Raw genomic sequence first — 5,853 nt, 5'->3', positions numbered from 1 at the left:
GTTGTTGACTGATGGAGTGAACAAAACATGGGAGTCCATACCTTCCCCCTGGGTTTAGGCCAATCGGCTGCTACTTGTTGGACGGCATTTGGCCTTGCTTGCTATGAGGACGGGCTACCTCTGCGCGGGGTCCTCTCGGTGGTTGATAATTGGAAGGCGGCTTCCGCTCGGCATGAGCTGGTGACTCGGATGGTGCTTCCTTTTTCCTCGCCATCTGAGCTTCCTCTACATTGATGTACTCGTTGGCCTTGTTCAACATGTGGTCATAGCTGCGAGGCGGCTTTCTGATGAGCGAACGGAAGAAATCACCGTCCACAAGCTCCTGCGTGAACACGTTCATCATAGTTTCTGAAGTGACCGTCGGGATATCCATGGCCACCTGGTTAAAACGCTGGATGTAGGCTCGGAGCGACTCCTTCGAGCTTTGTTTGATGGCGAACATACTAACGCTGGTCTTCTAGTAGCGTCTGCTGCTCGCGAAGTGATGGAGGAAGGTCATGCGAAACTCTTTGAAGCTCGTGATCGATCCGTCCGGCAACCTCCGGAACCATCGTTGCGCCGATCCTGAGAGGGTGCTGAGGAACACCCGGCACTTCACACCATCTGTATATTGATGCAATGTGGCTATGTTGTCGAACTTACCCAGATGGTCGTTCGGGTCAGTGGTTCCGTTGTATTCCCCGATCGCCGGAGGCGCGTAATGCCTTGGTAGTGGGTCGCGTAGGATGGCCTCGGAGAATTGTCTATTGATCCGCTCGGGGGACGAGTTTGTCCATGGCGCCTTGCCCTTCCTTGCATTGTGAAGGGGCGCCCATCGGACGAAGAGCCCCGGTCGAGGTTGGCTTACGCGACTTCTAAGGGCGTTTGGAATAAAGCCCGATAGAACGGTATCGGGGTGGGTGGGGCTTCCACCTGAGTGTCGGTCGGCCCTTTGTTCTGGCCCCATATTGAGAGCTGCTCCAGCTGGTCGTCTGGTGTCGCCTGACCGCCTGATGCCGACGTTGCCTGTTGCGCTATCCGATCGGCTTGAGCCTTTTGCTGTTGCTCGACTATCTTGGCTGCTCGCGCTTGGATGAGCGTGTCTAGTTCTTCGGGGGAGAGTGTCACCATGAGTTGGCGTCCAACTTCTTCCATCGTCTATGCTCGGATTCAGGAATGTTCCCACAGACGGCGCCAATTTGATCTTGTCCGAGCGCTGAGTCGATGGACACTGGGGACGTGGCACTCTCCGCTGTCTTCGACTGGTGATGTGGATCTCCGGCGAACCTGCAAAGAAGCCGAGCCGGGAGGGGTTTCCCGAAGACGACCCTCCGACGCTCAAGTCAGGCAGTGAAGAAGAAGAAGAGCAAGGCAACGCTACTGTGGCTACAGTTATGAGAATCGCATACCTCCGTCGAAGTCTGGGGGTCCTTATATAGGACCTCGGGGAGGCACGGGCACGCTTCTCGATGCATACACACTTCCCCAAAACATACCTCAGTAGGGTTATGTCAGAAAAGCATGTCTGACGCCATTCCGCAATCGTCCGAGCATATCCCGGATGTGACGGTGGAAACTTCCACCGTACGATACTCTGTCCACTCCGGCCGTCGACCATGCTGTTTGTCGGCGACAGGTGTCTCGAGGATGAAGTTACCAGCTGTCCTTTTTGTCTCCTTGCACTCTTACCTGTTCCCGGGCCGAGCGGACCAGCCGCTCGGCGCTCATGGCCTCCGGGAATGTGATGTGCGTAGATTTTATATACTTTTATGCATGTTTTGACGCACATTTACATACTTTGAGCTTGCTTGATCTATGCATTTTTATACTTCCAGCTTTTCTTTTAGCATATTTACTCTTTTTTGTTCGGAGATCTGCTTTTTGTGCATTTTTTGTACACAGGAGTCGAATTTGGTGGAGATTCTACATTCTTGGACAAACTTATGAGCTAAGCATTGGAGAAAGCACTTGGTCGTGTGCCACACACGGCCCTGCCTGGGTGGAGTGCTCTGGCCGTGTGGTCAACCAGGAGAAATAGACAAGGAACTTGGCCTGGCCGTGTGAACTTCACACGACCGTGCCAAGTTTTGAAGCAAATCAAAATTCAATCCTTACATGGTCGTGTAGATCTACATGGCCGTGTAAGGTTTCCAGAGACCAAGAAGGCCCTGGCCGTGTGCATCACACGGGCGTGTAGGGTTCCCAGCGCTTAAAAGTGTTCTGGCCGTGTGCACCACACGACCGTGCCAGGTTTCCAGAAGCTGGGGCAGTCCAGGCCGTGTGGATCTACACGGCCGTGCTTGGAGGTCTTGATGGGAGTTGTCCACAGCCGTGTACACCACACGGTCGTGTATGGATGGCAGAGAGGGGAAAGGCTCTGGGCGTGTGAACCTCACACGGCCATGCCTCGAGGCCGTGTGGCGCCCGAAAGCCCCCCTTTATTTAAAGCCTCTTTGAAGATTTGAAAGGGGATCTTCTTCCCTTTGGGAGAAAGCAAGATTTGGTGGATTCCTCCCATTCTTCGGAGGATTTTTGGGCGATCTAAAGGGAGATCTTGGCGAATTCGACTCCAGGAGCGAGGATTAGATCTGAAGATGGAGCTATATTGTAGATAAGTTTTCTTTCTCTCCTCATCTTGGATTGGGATTGAAGAAATGCTTGTAATCTTCTTATCTTTGGTTTTCTTTCTTCATTTTATGGAGTAGATCTTTTTGTTCTAGGATGGAGGGAGTATTTGTGAGATAAATTGATGTAAACTCTTATGGATTTGCCATATCTTTGTTTCTATGATGTTGCCTAGTTTGTATCGATTGGATCTTGAATGATTAATTGTGATTAGGGCTTAATTCTCATTCTTGATTGATTGTTTGGATATCTTATAGACTTTGTAGAGATTAACTCTCACTCAATTTTTCGAGGGATCCACGTGACAGGTGCAAGCCCATGTAAGGACATTTAAGGGATAACCTTGAAGGGGAAATGAGAATATTCAAGAGGGTAGGATAGATTTTATGATTCAATCCTTGTATCTTTATGGGTTAAGAAGCTATGAACTTCTATGTTGATATCCGAGGGAAGCATAGTAATAGGTGCAATCATGTGTAAGGACAACGTAGGTTCATATCTAATTGATCACATTTAGGTACATTTTTCAGTCCTAAGCCGGTTATCTATTGCAAGAGAGAACCGGCAACCTTCTATAAATATTAGATAATTGAGAAATAAGAATTGGTAAACCATATACATTCAAGAGATCTTACAAAGAAACCAAAACTCCTACAACCTCCCTTTATCATAACTCAAACTCCAAACTCTTGTTTGTTAATCTTTCATTTTAGATTTGATTTTCATCCTTAGCATTTGAAACCAATTGATTAGTTGTTTAGCTAATTCGCTTTGAGATATTTCTAGTGCTTATTCCAATCCCTGTGGATACGATAATCTTTTATATTACTTGCGACATTTCCGTACACTTGCGGAACGTGACAGAATGCGCATACCTCGGCCCGGGCGGGGAAGCCCTGCTAATGTGCTCGGATGGAATTGCGCCTTATTGCCCTGTGGCTCGGCCGAGCGGCCTGTCCGCCCGTCCCATAGACTCTTTTACCTTGAGCATCGAAAACCCGACCCCTGGTCGAGTTGTCTTTCGTCTGGTCCGGGAGACCCTTGGCCGGATGTCCGGTCGGCTAGATGCTCGGTCGGCTCGCCACTCCACTCGACACGACCTTGGGGTTGACCCTCTTGACCATTGACCTCCACGTGTTGTTGACCTCCCGCCAACAAGGGTCCCCCGTCCTTACCACCAGATCAATGGGTAATGGCTTATTCCGGTGTCCCACCCCTTCAATCACCCATTCCTGTATTTGCAGCAATCACAATTTCTCATTAATACCAAAAATACCCTTAACCTAATTTCCCATCTCATTTCTCTCCTCCTCTCCTCTTTGCAACCTATTCTCGAACGACGCCAACGCCGCTCGATGCTGAACGTTGCCAACTCGTCGAACGCCTCCACCTTGTCGAACGTCGCCACCTCGCCGAACGCCCCACCTCCGATCATGTCCGCTCGCCAACTCAACCTCGACCTCGATCCTTTATTATCCGTCGAGCCTGCCAAGCCATGGGCCGCCGACCTCCTTCGCCACTGCGCCCGCGCCTTCACAGACAAGGACTCTGCTAACCTGCACCGCCTCCTCTGGATGCTCAACGAGCTCGCCTCCCCCTATGGCGACTGCGAGCAGCGCCTCACCTATGCCTTCCTGCAGGCCCTCTTCTGTCGAGCCACAGCCTCCGGCGACCACTGCTACAGCACCTCCCATGCCGTCGCCGAACGCACCGTCTCCTTCGCCTCCACCCGCCGCCTCGCCCTCAAGTTCCAGGAGGCTGCCCCATGGTCCACTTTCGGCCATGTCGCCGCCAACGGCGCCCTCCTCCAGGCCCTCGACGGCGAGCCTGCTCTCCACATCATCGACGTTAGCAACACCTTCTGCACCCAATGGCCCACGCTCCTCGAGGCCTTCACCTCGCGTGCCGACGCTGATGCCCCGCGCGCCCTTCTCACTGTCGTCTCCTCCACTGCCGCTGGCGTCGTGGCCGAGATTGAAGCGCGCATCGAGAAGTTCGCGCGGCTTATGGGTGTGCCGCTCGAGTTCCAAGCTATCGTCGCCCTCGCGCTGCTGCGCCTCGCCGACACACTGCGCCCCGAGAAGCTCGAGCTCCGCGAAGGGGAGGCCGTCGCGGTGAACTGCGTCGGCGCTCTTCGGAGAGCCGGGTGCGGGGATTCGTGGGAGTCATTCCTATGGGTTGCGGCGGCGCTGCGGCCGAGGGTATTGACCGTAGTGGAGGACGAGGCAAACTTCGGCGCCGCGGGCGAGTTCATGGAGTCCTTCGAGGAGTGCCTGCAGTTCTACGGCTCCTATTTCGAGATGCTGGAGGAGATCTCCCAGCGACGTGCAACGAGCGGCTTGCTCTGGAGAGGGAGTGCTTCCGGAGCCTCGTCAGACTGCTGGCGTGCGAGGGCGGCGCAGACGCAGTGGTGGACGGTGAGTGAAGGGAGGCAGTGGTGCCGACGGTTGGAGCGGTGCAGCTTCGAGACGTTCGGCGTCAGCGACGACGTCATCGATGACTTGAAGGCGTTGCTGAAGCGGTACCGGCCGGGATGGTTGCTGCTGCCGACGGAGGGGGAGACGTCGGGCATGTACCTAACGTGGAAGGATAAAATTAGAAATTTATTTAATTCCCATTACTAATGTTAATTCGAAACAAACATCATCAATTATAATCATATTCATTCTAGATTTTGAACCAAACGCTGATAATGCAATCCTTATTCCCATTCCCATTGACTCTATAATCAAACTCATTACCATTCCAATTGATAAATTTGAACCAAACGCCCCCTTAGTTAATCCTAATTTAACTTAACTTTAATAAATAATTTAACTTAAGTTACATCCAATTAAAACTTAAAGACGAAGTGAATTAAAATTAAAATGAAACTAGTACTTTCATTAATTAATTAATTAATTAATTAACTCAATCAATTAATCTCAAATTTAAAGTTAATTAATCAATTTATTACATCCTTACTTAACCTAAACTCAACTTAATACAATTAAAATAATAATTAATCAATATTGATAATAAACAATCCAATTTAATTTCAATTAATTTATTAATCTCAAATAAACCTACTATTGGGGTTGCAAGGTTACAAACATAGTCCCACATTGAAAACACATAGAAAAGATCATAGATTTATAAGAGAAAAGATATCTCCATTGGCATGAGGCCTTTTGGGGAGATTCCAAGAATAAAACCATGAGAGCTTAGGCCCAAAGTGGACAATATCATATCATTGTGGAGATATCTAAA

General features: G+C 50.2%; 1 pseudogene; it reads left to right on the top strand.

The window, feature by feature from the left end:
• The first annotated feature begins 3,959 nt into the window (after window positions 1-3,959).
• On the top strand, window positions 3,960-5,228 carry LOC122031290 (annotated as a pseudogene).
• The last annotated feature ends 625 nt before the right edge of the window (window positions 5,229-5,853 follow it).

This window comes from Zingiber officinale, chromosome 11A (assembly GCF_018446385.1).
Source record: "Zingiber officinale cultivar Zhangliang chromosome 11A, Zo_v1.1, whole genome shotgun sequence".
NCBI lineage: Eukaryota > Viridiplantae > Streptophyta > Magnoliopsida > Zingiberales > Zingiberaceae > Zingiber > Zingiber officinale.
This window is presented reverse-complemented; position numbering and strand designations above follow the sequence as displayed.